This window comes from Oryctolagus cuniculus, chromosome 10 (genome assembly GCF_964237555.1).
Source record: "Oryctolagus cuniculus chromosome 10, mOryCun1.1, whole genome shotgun sequence".
Lineage (NCBI taxonomy): Eukaryota > Metazoa > Chordata > Mammalia > Lagomorpha > Leporidae > Oryctolagus > Oryctolagus cuniculus.
The window spans coordinates 114129372-114145888 of record NC_091441.1 but is presented as its reverse complement, the minus strand read 5'-3'; the positions used below and the strand labels follow the sequence as shown (position 1 = coordinate 114145888).

The following is a 16517-nucleotide window of genomic DNA, read 5'->3' as shown; positions in this document are numbered from 1 at the left end:
TTTTCAAAAACAATTGAAAGGGAGGCAATCCTCCCAAACTCCTTTTATGAAGCCAGCACCACCATAATTCCTAAACCTGAAAAAGATACAATAGAGAAAGAGAACTACAGACCAATTTACCTGATGAACATAGATGCAAAAATCCTCAACAAAATACTAGCCAATTGAATCCAACAATACATCAGAAAGATCATTCATCCAGACCAAGTGGGATTTATCCCAAGTATGCAGCAATGGCTCAACACTGGCAAATCAATCAATGTGATACGTCACATTCACAAACTGAAAAGCAAAAACCGTATGATTATCTCAATAGATGTAGAGAAAGCATTTGATAAAATACAACACCCTTTCGTGATGAAAACTATAAGCAATTTGGGTATAGAAGGAATATTCCTGAACACAATCAAGGCAATTTATGACAAACCCATGGCCAGCGTCCTACTGAATGAGAAAAAGTTGGAAGCATTCCCACTGAGATCCAGAACCAGACAAGGACGCCTACTCTCACCACTGCTGTTCAGTACAATCCTGGAAGTTTTAGCCAGAGCCAATAGGCAAGAAAAAGAAATCAAAGGGATACATATTGGGAAGGAAGAAGTCAAACTATCTCTATTTGCAGATGACATGATTCTATATATAGCAGATCCGAAAGACTCCACTAAGAGACTACAGGAACTCATAGAAGAGTTTCATCAAGTGGCAGGATATAAAATCAATATACAAAATTCAACAGCCTTTGTATACACAGACAATACCACAGCTGAGAAAGAACTTCTACAACCAATCCCATTCACAACAGCTACCAAAAAAATCAAATACCTTGGAATAAATTTAACCAAGGATGTCAAAGATCTCTACGAATAGAATTACAAAACATTCAAGAAAGAAACAGAAGACACACACACACACACACACACACAAATGTAAAAATCTTCCATGTTCATGGACTGGAAGAATCAACAACATCAAAATGCCCATACTACCAAAAGCAACTTACAGATTCAATGCAATACCCATCAAAATACCATGGACATTCTTCTCAGATTGAGGAAAAATGATGCTCAAATTCATATGAAAACATAACAGACCCCAAATAGCTAAAGCAATCTTATACAACAACAATAAAAAAAAGCTAGCAGCATCACAATACCAGATTTCAAGACATACTACAGGGCAGTTATAATCAAAACAGCCCAGTAACTGGTGCAAAAACAGAGGAATAGACAAATGGAACAGAACAGAAATACCAGAAATCAACCCACACATCTACAACCAACTTATCTTTGACAAAGAAGCTAAAATCAATCCCTGGAGCAAGAACAGTCTCTTCAATAAACTAGATCTCCACATGCAGAAATATGAAACAAGTCCCCTACTTTCCACCTTACATAAAAATTTTCTCTCAAAATGAATTAAAGACCTAAATCTACGAGCCGATACCATTAAATTATTAGAGAACATTGGGGAAACCCTTCAAGACATTGGCATAGGCAAAGAGTTCTTGGAAAAGACCCCAGAGGCACAGGCAATCAAAGCCAAAATTGACAAATGGGATTACATCAAATTGAGAAGCTTCTATTCTGCAAAGCAAACACTCAGAAAAGTGAAAAGGCAACTGTCAGAATGGGAGAAATTATTTGCAAACTAGGCAACTGATAAAGGATTAATAACCAGAATCTATAAAGAGATCAAGAAACTCAACAACAGCAAAACAAACAACCCAGTTACAAAATAAGCTAATGACTTAAACAGACTTTTTTTTTTTTTTTTTTTTTGGACAGGCAGAGTGGACAGTGAGAGAGAGACAGAGAGAAAGGTCTTCCTTTGCCGTTGGTTCACCCTCCAATGGCCGCCGCGGCCAGCGCACTGCGGCCGGCGCACCACGCTGATCCGATGGCAGGAGCCAGGAGCCAGGTGCTTTTCCTGGTCTCCCATGGGGTGCAGGGCCCAAGCACCTGGGCCATCCTCCACTGCACTCCCTGGCCACAGCAGAGAGCTGGCCTGGAAGAGGGGCAACCGGGACAGAATCCGGCGCCCCGACCGGGACTAGAACCTGGTGTGCCGGTGCCGCTAGGCGGAGGATTAGCCTAGTGAGCCGCGGCGCTGGCTACAACTTTCTTTTATTTATATTTTTATTTCATCCTTTTAATTTTCATTTTGGGCTATATGACACAAATACACAGGAACAACTATACATGTATGACTTAGACTGAACATAAAAATACTGTACATATGCTAAATATGTGGATGAGCAAAATACATTTGGAAACCACTAGTCTAGACAGTTAATGCCATTTACTTTTTTAAAAAAAGTCTTACTATTTGTCTTTACTTGAAAGCCAGGAGCCAGGCACCTCTTCTGGTCTCCCATGCGGGTACAGGGCCCAAGCACTTGGGCCATCCTCCACTGCACTCCCGGGCCACAGCAGAGAGCTCGCCTGGAAGAGGGGCAACCGGGACAGAATCCGGTGCCCCGACCAGGACTAGAACCCGGTGTGCCGGCACTGCAGGCGGAGGATTAGCCTGGTGAACTGCGGCGCCGACTAATGCCATCTTACATGTTAAATTCATCATATTAAGTGTGAAACTGATCTTACAGATAGGATTAATTATCAAAGGGATCACATAAATAAGATTGTCTGGTAATAACAATAGATAGAATTAAAAAGGAGAGAATGTTCCAACATGGGAAGCAGTTCACACAGCAGCCTCATAGAAGGACAAATGCCCTGAATGGCACTATGACCTCAGAATCAGCCTCAAGACATTCGGATCTGGCTGGAAAGCCCATGAGAGCATTTCAGGCATGGAAAGCCAAGACACTGGCAAGAAATGATCTACATGAAGGATCTCTGTGAGACCCCAGTGGAAAGAAGGGGCCATCAAAGAAGGAGGTACTTTTCTCTGGAGAAGAGAACTTCCTCTTTGCTTATGGCCTTGTCTAAATAATGATGGAGTTTGTGGACTCAAAAAGCTTCCAAAACCTTGGCAGCTCACGTCAAGAGCCTCGGGTGACCACTGACATAATAAATAAGAGTGTCAATTGTTAAATCAACAACAGGAGTCACTGTGCACTTAATCCCTCCCATTGTAGGACCTGTACTATCAGAACTAACTGTAAAACTTGTCTTCAACAGTACCTTACACTGTGTGTAGATTGTAGAAATCTTTACTTAGTATAGAGTTGGCCTTTTGCATATAAAGTTAATTAAAAATGAATCTTAATGAAGAATGGGTTGGGAGAGGGAATGCGAGTCGGAGGGTGGGTATGGAGGGAAGAACCACTATATTCCTAGAGCTATACCTATGAAATTTGTTTTCATCACATAAAAGCTTTCTTTAAAAAAAAGAAAAAATATATATACAAAAGAAAATAGGCCAAAGAATATATCTGATACAACCTTCTCTGACTTGAAGCAAGTCTTAATCTAAACCTTAATTATCACAACTGCCAGGAGGATTAAACATGATCTTGTTCATCGAGTGTTGAGTACAGTACCTGCAACACAACAGGAATTCAATAAAATATAGCTGTCCCAATTAACGTAATCTTCCCCTCACTGAAGAAAAAAGTAGAGAAAAATGCCAATTTACTAGAGCAAATTACAGTAATCTTTTTAAGAGAATAATCTGATTTGCAAATTCATATCTAATCAAAGAATATTGAACAAACAGATAGGAATCTCATGGGGAAACTACTGATAGGTATTCTCCAGGTCTTTCTTTTTTCCAGTTTGGTTTCAGCAAAGGCACAAAAGCATTTAAGTGACTTCAAAATAGGTCATACTCATTCCAATGAAAGGCAATTTAGATCTCACTCACCAGGTATGACTCAAAGGCCACATACCCACCTTCCCCTCTTAAAACACAAGATCCTTGGGCTTATCTTATTCCAGGGCAAGGTCTCATGACTTTTCTAAAACAAGACAAGTTGGAAGGAAATGTACAGTACCACAGCCCTATTAGTGCACACTCTCTCTGTGTGTTTCTGTTTGGATGACATGCATCCTTTGGTATCTCTAGCACAGTCAATCATTTCTCCTGTTTTTAAATAAACAAAAACAAACTGAAAATGAAAAGGCAGAGATTCCTCAGAAACATTAAACAAGAGAAAAAGCTAGAATATTTCTTAAATTCTAACTGAGAACATGAGGGTGAAATACCATTGACCAACAGGAACCCTTATCTTGCATGCCATGAAATCCAACCCCCAAGCAAAATGCCTCCTTCTACCAGCACACACTGCTTCCTATTGATTTCCCTCGGCTTAGGTTGCTGACTGAACTACAGCGATCAAGGCTCCAGTGATATCTTCCAGCCAAAGGAAAATGACTTTCCTTGCTTTTCTTCTGTTCTTTAACAGACTGCTAGTTCTTCTGCCCAGACCATGTGGGCAGAAGGACTAAGGGCTTTCTGCCAGTCATGCATGCTTACCAAGCAAAAAGTAAACAAGACATTCTTCTAAGCTGACATGTTCTGAAAGCAAACTACAACGTTCAGGATTCTTAGTATTTTCAGGTAAACGGTCTACATATTAAACTACATTAATAGACTAGAGTCTGCCAAAACAAAAACAAACAAACAAACAAAAAACCAAAAACCCCAAAACCAAAAAACAAAGAAAACAAAACAAAACAACAAACCACTAATCCATTACCGAGCAAAATCTCCCTTTAACATTAAGGCCTAAAGAATATGAAACTAGAAAGCTCAGAAGGAATTCTAATCATGATTTTATCGCTATACAGCTGTGCTCGTGCTGCTAATAAGGCTAATAAATACTTTGTCTTTTTCTTCCTTTTGTATAGGTTGAATTTCTTAATTTCTGTCATACTGCATACTTGACAGATATATACTATTGGGCTGGAGCTGTGGTATAGTGCACTAAGCCTCCACTTGCGGGGCCGGCATTCCACATGGGCGCCAGTTCAAGTCCTGGCTGCTCCACTTATGATCCAGCTCCCTGTTAACACACCTTGGGAAAGCAATACAAGATGGGCCACATCCTTGGACTCCTGTACCCACGTGGGAGACCCAGAAGAGGCTCCTGGCTCCTAGCTTCGGACTGGCCCAGCTCCAGCAACTGTGACCATTTGGGGAGTGAACCAGTGGATAAAGACCTTTGTTTCTGTCTCTCCCTCCCTCTCTATACATGTGCCTCTCAAATAAATAAAATCCTAAAATATATATATATATATATATATATACACATACACACTATTTTTTCAAGGTAAGTCAATTCACCTTCTTTAAAGAAATTATTAAAACAAAACTCTAAATTTTCTGTGTTTTAGTTTTTTTCTTCTGAGAATCTGGCATCAAAGAACTTGCTTTTTAATTTGGCAATTCATTCAGAATTCAGTGACTTACAGTAAAAGCACAACATTCTCCATCATAATCCTAATACCTACAGACCAGCTATGATCAGCAAATAACCAAGGGTGGCAGTCATGTGCTCTCACAAGTGAGCTCACAGCAGAAATTAAAGAAACAAATTTAATTCTCACCTTTAAATTCCCTGTTAAGTCCTACTTCTAAAGCATCAGGACATCAATGTAAAATTAAAATCTCTTCTATTTCAATTTTCTAGATTTAAAGCCAAGGAAATCATTCAAGGTATTTTTCTAAAAGCAGCTTCAATGTAACTCAGTGTTCTAGGTCCTCAGTCTTAAATTCCTTCTCTAGGTTGCATTTCACTAAAAATTCTCTTTCATCTAAAAGATACCATATTTTAAAGATACAAACATGTATCATTTGGGGTACATTCAACTTTAGTTGGTCTTTTAGTACTGGTAATTAAAAGAAAGAGCATACCTCTTTGGATTCTTTTTAGATCTTAGCAGATCAACTGGCAAAAATACCAGGAAATATTATGAAGTCCTATCTTTCCAAGCCAAATTCTGATCACACTAACAATTCATTTTTTTTTTTTTTTGACAGGCAGAGTGGACAGTGTGGAGAGAGAGAGAAGACAGAGAGAAAGATCTTCCTTTGCCGTTGGTTCACCTTCCAATGGCCGCCGCAGCCGGCGTGCTGTAGCCGGCGCACCGCGCTGATCCGATGGCAGGAGCCAGGTACTTATCCTGGTCTCCCATGGGGTGCAGTGCCCAAGTACTTGGGCCATCCTCCACTGCACTCCCTGGCCACAGCAGAGAGCTGGCCTGGAAGAGGGGCAACCAGGACAGAATCCGGCGCTCCGACCGGGACTAGAACCCGGTGTGCCGGCGCCGCAAGGTGGAGGATTAGCCTAGTGAGCCGCCGCGCCAGCACAATCCATATCTTAATCCAAATCAGAAGGGTATACAATAAAGCCCTCCTCCCGGTGCCGCGGCTCACTAGGCTAATCCTCCGCCTAGCGGCGCCGGCACACCGGGTTCTAGTCCCGGTCAGGGGGCCGGATTCTGTCCCGGTTGCCCCTCTTCCAGGCCAGCTCTCTGCTGTGGCCAGGGAGTGCAGTGGAGGATGGCCCAGGTGCTTGGGCCCTGCACCCCATGGGAGACCAGGAGAAGCACCTGGCTCCTGGCTCCTGCCATCGGATCAGCGCAGTGCGCCGGCCGCAGTGCGCCGGCCGCGGTGGCCATTGGAGGGTGAACCAACGGCAAAGGAAGACCTTTCTCTCTCTCTCTCTCACTGTCCACTCTGCCTGTCAAAAAATAAATAAATAAATAAATAAATAAAGCCCTCCTCTCTCTGCATGTGCATGCATGCGCACGCGCGCAAACACACACACACACACACACACACACAACCAGAAGGTTTGGTCGGTCACTGAATAGTTTCAGTAGCTCTAAAGATTATTTCACTTCTGACATATCCTACAATCAAACACTTCCATCTACCCAGGCAGCACAGAGGCAGATCACACCCTGTTTTCACTTCTATCCTCTAATGACATGACAGAAAAGTCTGTTCAGTCCTGTGGGCACTGACAACACTGAGATTTTACTGTTTTTCCAATCAGAACTGTTTCAATCTCCCCCATCATCACCAGAGTTCTCAGAGAAGCTGCGCACATTTACTAACTCCATTTCCCCACCCTGTATTTCATTTTCTGCCCACTCTGTCAACCTGGGACCCATCCTACCCTAACTCCAATTATATTTCTCATAAACATTTTCTTGCTTTACCAACATAATGGGAAAGGCAGCCTATCAATGACGTCAGCAGGCAATTTGGGTTCAAGACCTCAATTTCACATGTAAAGGATATGTATATTAAATACATTTCACTTCTTTGGGCATCACTTTTCTTGTTAGTGAAATTAATGGATTACATGACAGTCTCAAGGGCATCTTCTACCAAACCTAGCCTCGTATGACTACATTTCATCAGTCTTCACTTCTAATTCCTCTTGGGCACTAGATCATTACCTTTGGTTCTCTGCTATTTGCTCGAAGCCTATCCACTCATGATTTCAATTATCCATTAGCAAATATTACTATTAACTAACCCTAAATACAGAACTCTGTTTTCAAACACAAAATCCCTCTACTTTGCCTTTCGACCTTTATCGAAAACGTAATACTTGTTTATTCAAATCTGAATTTACAGCCAAAGCAACAGAGCATCCCTCAAGTTTGGCCCAAATTCACTACCCACAGTCTTGGCTTCTTAAAATGCAAAACTTCTCTGAGTCTCCCTTCCTTCCTACATCTTATTTTCATTAAATTCTGTTGATCGCTTTTTCCAAATAACGGGTAACTTCCTTTTTAAAATTTCCTCATTCAGGGATGGGACTGTTCTAAAAGCCTACTATTCATTCTCTCAAACCTAGTCTGCTTACTCTCCAAAACACCGAATATTCTCCTGCATATCCAATACAGCAGTCACTAACTACAGGTGGTCTTTTAAACTAATTAAAAATTCAGTTCCTTGGTCAAAGGAGCTGCATTTCAATAGGCATATGCAGTTGGTGGCTATTACATTGTTTTGCAAAGATACAGAAGAATTCTCATTCTCATAGAAAGTTCTACTGGAAGGCTCCAGACTTTGCTCCATCAAACATCTTCATACATTTCCCTTGCCAACATACTTGATTGGTCAAACTGTTTTCAGTCATCATGTAGGGCACTACGTTTTCATTACCCCATTCAAGTTATTCACTAAATAAACTGTAAGACATTTCTACATTCAAGAGATAATGTGTACGATAAACACACAGTAATGTCTGCATGAAGGAAGCTTCATTTCTTTCTTTCTTCCTATCATTGGCTCTCTGCCTACCTAAATTTCATCCTTTTACAGAGATCTTCCATCTGCTGGATCACTCCCCACCTTGCTATAATGGCCAGAGCTGGGCTGGTCTCTGGTCCAAAGCTGGGAGCTTCCTCTGGGTCTCCCACGTTTAGTGCAGGGACCCAAGGACTTGGAGCGATCTTCCAATGCTTTCCCAGGCACATCAGCAGGGAGCTGAATCAGAAGTGGAGCAGCCAAGACTGGAACTGGTTCACGTATGGGATGCTAGCGTCGCAGGCAGCAGCTCTACCTGCTATACCAGCCCCGCCTACCTGCATTTCAAAGCCCACCTCCTTTAAACTGTCCTAGTTTACCTTCCTCTCTTTGAGCTCACAAAACACTTGTACTCATATAAGTCCATGTTTTGATATACTTAAGTTAGTCTTCTGTCATGTTTTGTCTTCCCAACCAGAATTTAAGCTGCTCAAGGAATTTGTCAAGGAACAGCAAGGGGCCAAGAGGCTGGAGTGGAATGCAAGAGGAGGATATGGAGTGTGATGTCAGAGAGCTGGCCAGAGTTGTGGTGTGATGGATTAAGTTGCTGCTTGGGATGCCAGCATCCCATATGCACTCTTGTTCAAGTCCTGGCTGCTCTGCTTCCCATTCAGCTCCCTGCTGGTATGCCTAAGAAAGCAATTTAAGATTGTCTAAGTATTTGGGTCCTGTCACCCATGTGAAAGATCCAGACAGAGTTTACACTCCTAGCTTCAGCGTGGCCCAGGCCCAGCCACTGGAGCTAGTTGGAGAGTGAAACTGTGTGTGGAAGATCTTTTTCTCTTTTTTAAATGAAAATTACCTTAAAAAAAAAAAAAAAAGTGAGGGCCTGCATTGTGGCACAGCAGGTTAAGCCACAGTGAGCAATGTGACATTCCTTATGGGTTCATGTCCTGGTTGTTCCACTTCTGATCCAGCTCCCTTTTAACATACCTGGGAAAGCAGAAGATGGCCTAAATCCCTGGGCCTCTGCACCTACATGGGAGACCTGCAAGAAGCTCCTGGCTCCTATGTGGCCCAGCCCTAGCCATTGAGGCCATGTGGGGAGTGAACCAGTAGATTAAAGCTCGCTCGCTCTCTCTCTCTCTCTCTCTCTCCTCTCCATAACTGTGCCTTTCAAATAAATAATGCCTTTATAAAAAAAAAAAAGTAACATGGACATACTAGAGACCTGGCAGAGTTTATTTGCAGGAGTAACACAGGTGAAATTATCACCACCATCAATGTCAAAGTGATGCTCTACTTTTAGCTGCCACAGCTACAGAGTTAGAATGGTACTGACAAATACGACAGTCCCTCCCTCACTGCTTACTCATTTCTGACTCTTGTTTTTAAAACAGATTTATTTATTTATTTGAAAGGTGGGGTTACAGAAAGAGAAGCGGCAGAAAGAGAGATCTTCCATCCGTTGGTTTATTCCCCAAAAGCCGCAAGAACTCCTGGGCTGGGCCAGACCAAAGCCAGGAGACAGAAGCTTCTTCCAGGTCTCCCACAAGGAATTGAGCATTTCTGCTACTTTCCCAGGCACATTAGCAGGGAACAGGATCAGAAGTGGAGCAGGGGCCAGCACTGTGGCCAGTAGGTTAATCCTCTGCCTGCAGCGCTGGCATCCCATGTGGGCATCAGTTCTAGTCCTGGCTGCTCCTCTTCCAGTCCAGGTCTGGGAAAGTGGTGGAAGATGGCCCAAGTGCTTGGGCTCCTGCACCCAAATGGGAAACCGGGAGGAAGCACCTGGCTCCTGGATTCAGATAAGTGCAGCTCCGGCCATTTCAGCTATTTGGGGAGTGAACCAATGGAGGGAGGACCTTTCTCTTTGATTCTGCCTTTCACTGTCTGTAACTCTACCTGTCAAATAAACAAATAAATAACATCTTAAAAAAAAAAAGTGGAGCAGCCAGAACTCAAACCAGCGCTTTAACCTGCTGCACCACACCACCAGCACCTCTTTGGACTCGTACGAGTGAGTACACTTACTAAGCTAGAAGATGGTGCAGGAGAGCAGAGGGACATCTGATGCAAAGACGCACCATCATCTTTTTCTGACTTTCAGGTAGTGCTGAGTGCGACATATGAACTGTGGTGTTTTATTTCCTTGTTTGTCTTATTTGCAGATACAGGGCACAGCAGTTTAAGCTACTGCTAGCTACTGCTAATGCACCTGCCACCCAAGTGGGATACACACATGCAGTTCCAGGCTCTTGACTCTGGACTTGGGAAGTGGACCAGCAGATGGAAGATTGATTTCTCTCCCTCTTTCTCTTTCTTCCCTCTCTCCCTTCCCCTCTGCCATTCTGCTTTTCAATTAAATAAATCTTCAAAAAGATGCAAGTTATTGGTAGAAAGATTTTTCAATTTATCTGCAAAAGTACTATTCCTGATCATTTTAATGGTGGAAGAAGAAAAGCTGTTTAAACACTCAGCTACTAGAAACAGAATGGCAGCTTTCATATAGACTGCACTCCTGAAGATAAGCTATTTAATGGTAGTCTTTTATCTTAATTTGAAAAACAGGCAAGTGGCTTGTTTTTTAAAAATATTCATTTACTCAGTTGCTAGGCAGAGAAATGGAGAGAGCTACCACTCACTGCCTTACTCCCTAAATGCCTGCAGCTCAATCCATGCCTCTCGTGGTGGGCAGGAACCAACTACCCTGTTTCCCTGGTCCATTAGCAGGAAGGTAGGGCCTGGAGCTGCAGTCAGGGATTGAACCCAGGTTCTCTGAGTATCCCAACCCACATCCTCACCACTAGGTCAAAATCCCAATCGAGCAAGGTGGCTTTTGAAGGTGCTAAATATAAATTAAAAACTTTATTAACACAAATCATTTTTATTATTAATATAACAGCAGAACTAGTGCTATCAAACCTAGTGACAACTCAAGTATTATGTCACTAAACTCCATAAGAGTAGCATATGATTGCTTTTTCCCAGATTAGCTAGCCTCTGTATTATCCAAACATCTAAATATAACAGAGAAAGGAAAATTCATTAGCACACTTCCAAGTACTGATGTTTATACAGGAGTCCAAATGACAAAAACCTAAAGAAGTGCAATTTATTAAATCTCAAGGTCTAGGATAAAAGCAGTTAGAACATAGAAAACTTTCCAACAGTCAGTACAATCTAGCATTTACTGCCATCATTTTTTTCATATGATATACCCCTTATTAAACATGGTAGATTGAATAAAATTTTGTGTAATGGGATGACAATCAAGGGAGCATCAAAACAGAAAAAAAACAAAGTTGCTTCAGTGGACTGTCTAACAAAATACTTGAAAGTTGTAAAATGTGGTCTAGAATACCACACTGCATGTAAGAATTTAAAATCCCATTCCAAGGATACTCACCTCCACTATGTATCTTTTGGTTTAAGAGGTAGTGAGGATAAACACCACACATTCTAAGACTGAGGAAGTGAAGCACAGAGAAGTGACTTATCTGAACCCAGAACAGGACTTTGGGCTTCTACTTCAGGGTCTTTTCATCACACGGAAATGATGAGTTTAGGAACTTGAGTATCTATTATTCAAGAACTAGGTCACTAGTTTATTGCTATTTCTGACACACAGATTTGTCGGACATCTAGGAAAGAAGAAAATATTAACAGACTATTATATTTAAATTTCAGAAAGACCCAACAAATATTTGAAGCCTACTACGTGTCAACTCTCATCAGATATTTTATCACTCTGCAACAGAATGAAGCCTGGACTAGAAACAGCTTGGTTGAAAATGGGGGCAGTCATATGGAAAGACAGGAAGAAAAAGACAAGGAAACTAGTCACTTCCTGATTTTACTTTTCAATCAAACTCACTCATGGAGCAATTTTCTTTTTAAAGCATTCACTACATACAATGTTTTACGTTCCTGGATATACAAAAGAATAAAAAAGATAAACATCTTTGTCATAAAGCTTACATGGGGGGAGGTGGGGAGGCAGACAGAAAAGAAAAATATACAGTATGTTAGAGCTAATATATTGGAGGAGGAAAAAGAAAACAAACTAGGATGAGAGCTAAGAAGAGCCAGGGAAACACTATGTAAAGGGAATGGTTTTACTAATTTTAAAAAGTCTCCTGAAAAGATGATGTCTGAAAGAGTGCATCAAGGAAGCAGGAGAATAACCTACACGACATTTAGAAAAAAAAGCCTTTCATATACAGGGAAGAGCATATGCAAAAGACCTGAGGGAGAAAAGAGGTGTTTCTGAAAAACAGCAAAGAATTGTTTATTGCTGTAAGGAATAGTAGTAATAAACAAAGTAAACACTCGTCTCTGTACATAACTTACTATCCCAAAATACCATGCTCCAAGTTTTCCCCAAGTGAGAAAACATATAGAATTAATATTATATATTTCAAAATTTCTTGAAGTTCCAATACAGTGATCAATTACATTGTTTCATAAAACTCAAATAAACATTCACCACTGGATACTAAATAGACTGGGACAGATTTCTAATTATATCCAAAAAGAATGTGCTGGGGCTGGCGTCAGAGTACCACAGGGGAAGCTGATGCCGGCGATGACAGCATGCCTTATGAGCCTGGCTGCTTCACTTCCAATCTGGCTCCCTGCTAATGCACCTGAAAAAGAAGCAGAACATGGCCCAACTGCTTGGGCCCCTGGCACCCATGTGAAGACTTGGAGGAAGCTCCTGGCTTCTACTTTCTGCTTGGCCCAGTCCCAGCAGTTGCAGCCATTTGGGGTGTGAACCAGTCATGGCAGATCTCTTTGTCTCTCCAGCTCTGAGACTCTGTCTTTGAAATAAATAAATTTTTGAAGAGAATTTATTAATTGAGATCAATCTATCTCATTTCTAGTGGGTAAACTTTAAAACGTGAAGCAAATACACACATAACCAAAATGAGACTGAGCAGTGATACATGGTGTTTGTACCACTCCAATGTATAATCTTCAAATAAGATAGTGAAACATTAGTCAAGATAGTACATTTTCTACTTAAAGTTCCATACAGTAAGCAGCAGGCTTAAGCAACTTAAGACATACAGCCATGCACCACGTAAGGACATTTTGGTCAAAGACAGAATGATACATGATGTGATCTTGTAAGATTATACTGTCTGCCCAGTGACATCACTGCCTTTTTAGGTTGTGTAAGTTCACTTTATTATGTTCACACAGTGATGAAATCGCCCAACAATGCATTTCTGAGGACACATCTCTGTCATTAAGTGATGTATGACTGTATTAACTGCAAGAGTTTCCTAGATTTATCAGTGTTCCCCCCACAGAAATTAAGACTTTTAGGTAGGGGCCAGCACTGTGGCACAGAGGGTTAAACAGCTGCCTCCACTGCTGGCATCTCATACAAGTGCTGGTTCCAGTTCCTGTTGCTCCACTTCAATCCAGCTCGCTGCTAATGTGCCTGGGAAAGCAGTGGAAGATGACCCAAGCGCCTGGGTCCCTGCACCCTCATGGGAAACCTGGATGAGGCTCAAGGCTCCTGGCTCCTGGCTCCAGCTGCTGTGGCCATTTTGGGGGCGTGAACCAGCAGATGGAAGACCTCTTTCTTACTCTGTCTTTTCCTCCCTAAAACTTAGCCTTTCAAATAAATAAAATAAATTTTAAAAAAAACTACATTTAGGTAGACAACTTTAATACCTTATACTATTGTAAGATTAGACTTTGAGAGGATGTTCACGTTAGAGCTCATTAAAAAGAAGATACTGAATGACATATCCCTCCTTCTCAACAAAATCCTATGTGATTTTGGGCCTCTCCCAAAATATTTATTTCCTTGCTGTCCTTCATCTATACACACACACACACACACACACACACACATATCAATGATTAGCAAAGGAACAGATTCTTCCAAGAGTATGCTACAGACTAGTTAGTGGAGGGCTTTATTTTTTTAAGGCTTATTTACTTGAAAGGCAGAGTTACAGAAAGGCAGAGCGATGGAGAGAAAAGGAGAGAGAGAGAGAGAGAGAGAGAGAGAGAGAGAGAGAGATATGCTTGACATTCACTGTCCACTCCCCAAATGGCTCCAACAGCCAAAATGGGGCCAAGCTGAACCCAGGAGCTTCCTCCGGTTCACCCATGTGGGTGTGGCAGGGGCCCAAGCTCTTAGGCCACTTTCTTCTGGTTTCCCATGCTCATTAGCAGGGGGCTGGCGCTGTGGCACAGCAGGTTAATGCCCCGGCCCAAAGCGCCAGCATCCCATATACGTGTTGGTTTGAGTCTTGGCTACTCCACTTCTGATCCAGCTCTCTGCTGTGGCCTGGGAAAGCAGTGGAAGATGGCCCAAGTCCTTGAGCCCCTGTACCCACCCCCGTGGGAGACCTGGAAAAAGCTCCTGGCTCCTGGTACTGGATCAGCGCAGCTCCAGCCGTTGCGGCCAATTGGGGAGTGAACCAGCAGATGGAAGACATCTCTCTCTCTCTCTGACTCTCCTCTCTGTGTAACTCTGATTTTCAAATAAATAAATAAATCTTTATATAAAAAAAAGAAAGAAAAAGAAAAAACTGGTGCATATCTGCCTATCCAGGATGCCGGCATCAAAAGTGGTAGTTTAATCCGCTGTGCCACAATGCTGGCCCCTAGAAAACTTTCCAAAACATTTCTAAAATGGCCATTATCTTGAGCCTAAATGACAATCCTGAGCTATAAATGACAGGGAAAGACAAAGCAGAGAGAACACTGACCCAAATTCTGGAGGTCTGGCTAAAATTGCACCTTTCTCTAGAAGAATGTTCAAGGCCATCTCAGCTTCAAGGGGAGAGCCCATTTCCTTCTCCAAATGTACATTATGTATTATTAATTTCACAAAAATAAAACGCCAGGGACAGCATTGTGGCACTGAAGATTAAGTCATCATTTGTGATGCCGGCATCCCATATCACAGTGCCAGTTCAAGTCCCAGCTGCTCTGCTTCCAATCCAGCTTCCTGCTAATGCACCTGGAAAGATAGTGGATAATGGCCCAATTGCTAGGGCCCCTGGCACCTACATAGGAGACCCAGACAAATTTCCTGGCTCCTGGCTTTGGTCTGGCCCAGACCTTGCATTGCAGCCATCTGGGGAGTGAAACAGCAGACAGAAACTCTGTCTCTCCCTTTCCATTGTTCTTCCTTTCAAATAAATAAATTGTTAAAATTAAAAATAAAAAAGCTAATAACTTTTTATCTGTCTTATCTCCCCTCTTAGGATGAACTTTTCCATTTGAGTCACAGCAACATATCTTTGTCTATAAAAAGGTACTTGAGTTCCAACATACCATCAAATGAAAAATAACCCATTTTATACAAGGTAAGTTTCCATTATAAGAAACACCTATTTTCAAAAAATTTCAAATTTTCTCCTGAAAGTAGAAGAAACATACCTTATCAAAGCCTGGACTCTAGGTATGTGACTAACTCTCTGAGTTCTGCTTATTATTTATTCTCAAGGCTGAATGATCCAGAGCTGGTTACAAACTAAATACTAAGTGTGTCCAATTAAGTCATGACTTTATTCATGAAAAACTCTGTAAAATTAGGTTCCTCCTGGAACTCAAAATTAGATGCTGTCCTTAATGTCTGCAATTCAAATTCCTTTTTCTTGGGAATATAATGTGGCTGGCAGACAACAGATCTTCATACAATTTTACACAATTAAAGGATCCTAGACAATGCTTTTCAGATGAGGAAAAACCTTCAGAGAGGTCAAATGACTGGTCCAAACTCCCACAGCCAGCCATGGAGTGCTTACTTTCAGTGACAAAATATAAAGAATATCTACCTACCTACCTACCTACCTATTTATTTTAACAGGCAGAGTTAGACAGTCAGAGAGATACAGACAGAAAGGTCTTCCTTCCATTGGTTCACCCCCCAAATGGCCGCTAGATCAGAAACCAGGAGCTATGTGCTTCCTCCTGGTCTCCCATGTGGGTGCAGGGGCCCAAGCACTTAGGCCATCTTCCACTGCCTTCCCAGGCCACAGCAGAGAGCTGGACTGGAAGAGGAGCAACTGGGACAGAATCCAGCGCCCCAACCGGGACTAGAACCTGGGGTGCTCGTACCGCAGGCAGAGGATTAGCCAAGTGAGCCACGCCACCAGCCAGAAAATCTCTTTATTATACATTCTTCCTTTGGATTTCAGCCATTGTTGGCTTTAAGGTAAATTGTTTGCAAATACTAATTTTCCAGTAAAGAAAGGCAAAGTGATCTGTTTTTCTATGAAAAAAAATGATTAAACAGACTGACATCTAATGGAGATCCATTTGCATTGTTTCTTTTTATTTAGCAAGTTTGGCCGTAGGATTCTGTTGTA

At 41.9% G+C, this 16517-nt stretch overlaps 1 protein-coding gene across 27 annotated transcripts in view; it reads right to left on the bottom strand.

Annotated features, from left to right (window-relative positions):
• Positions 1-16517, bottom strand: part of TMCC1 (transmembrane and coiled-coil domain family 1) — a 246548-nt gene that overhangs the window by 100751 nt on the left and 129280 nt on the right. The window contains exon 1 of one of the 27 annotated variants that reach the window (XM_070051072.1): positions 11582-11816. The exons of the other annotated variants lie outside the window; for them this stretch is intronic. The gene's annotated coding sequence lies outside the window, so the exon portion shown is untranslated. Of the gene's footprint in view, positions 1-11581; positions 11817-16517 lie in introns of those variants that run through there. 27 annotated transcript variants of the gene reach the window in all.